At 32.0% G+C, this 753-nt stretch overlaps 1 protein-coding gene across 1 annotated transcript in view; it reads right to left on the bottom strand.

The window, feature by feature from the left end:
* The window catches only part of LOC106878081 (uncharacterized), a 50,584-nt gene that overhangs the window by 17,427 nt on the left and 32,404 nt on the right, over positions 1–753 (bottom strand). The gene's annotated exons all lie outside the window — the stretch shown is intronic.

The following is a 753-nucleotide window of genomic DNA, read 5'->3' as shown; positions in this document are numbered from 1 at the left end:
ATATATATATATATATATATATATATATATATATATAATATAAATAATATATATATATATATGCATATATACATGCATACATGTACGTACCTACATATGTATCATATGTATGTATATATAGATGCATATATGGGTACGGGACGATGAAAAAACATGAACAAAATGACAAATGAGAACATAAAAAACAAAAACATGGAAAATGAACTTTTTTTTCGAACAATTAAAGAAACAAACAGAGAAACGAGACAAGCAACATAAAAAAACATTCCCTTCATCAGTTGTCCCCTGTTTTATCTACTCCGTGTTTCAAACGTAGGTACAAGACGTGACTTCGTTAAAACAGTCATTCCCACAAAGCAAATTAAAAAGAAATTGGGATTTGCGGAGGGTTAAAGTGGTGACAAAAACAGGACAATAAGAACAAAACACTAAAAACAAATGGTAAGGGCCGTTAAGCCATAATGAGGTGAAGTGGTGAACGCTGGAGAAATGAGGAAGTGGAAGAAAGATATATATATATATATATATATATATAGATAGATAGATAGATATATATCTATTTACCAAATCCACTCACAAGGCTTTGGTCAGCCCAAGGCTATAGTAGAAGACACTTGCCCAAGGTGCCACGCAGTGGGACTGAACCCAGAACCATGAGGTTGGTAAGCAGGCTACTTACCACACAGCCACTCCTGTGTCTATATATATAATTTTATATTTATATATATATGTGTATGTATAGATATACATATG

Source organism: Octopus bimaculoides, chromosome 11, assembly GCF_001194135.2.
Source record: "Octopus bimaculoides isolate UCB-OBI-ISO-001 chromosome 11, ASM119413v2, whole genome shotgun sequence".
Taxonomy (NCBI): domain Eukaryota; kingdom Metazoa; phylum Mollusca; class Cephalopoda; order Octopoda; family Octopodidae; genus Octopus; species Octopus bimaculoides.
This window is presented reverse-complemented; position numbering and strand designations above follow the sequence as displayed.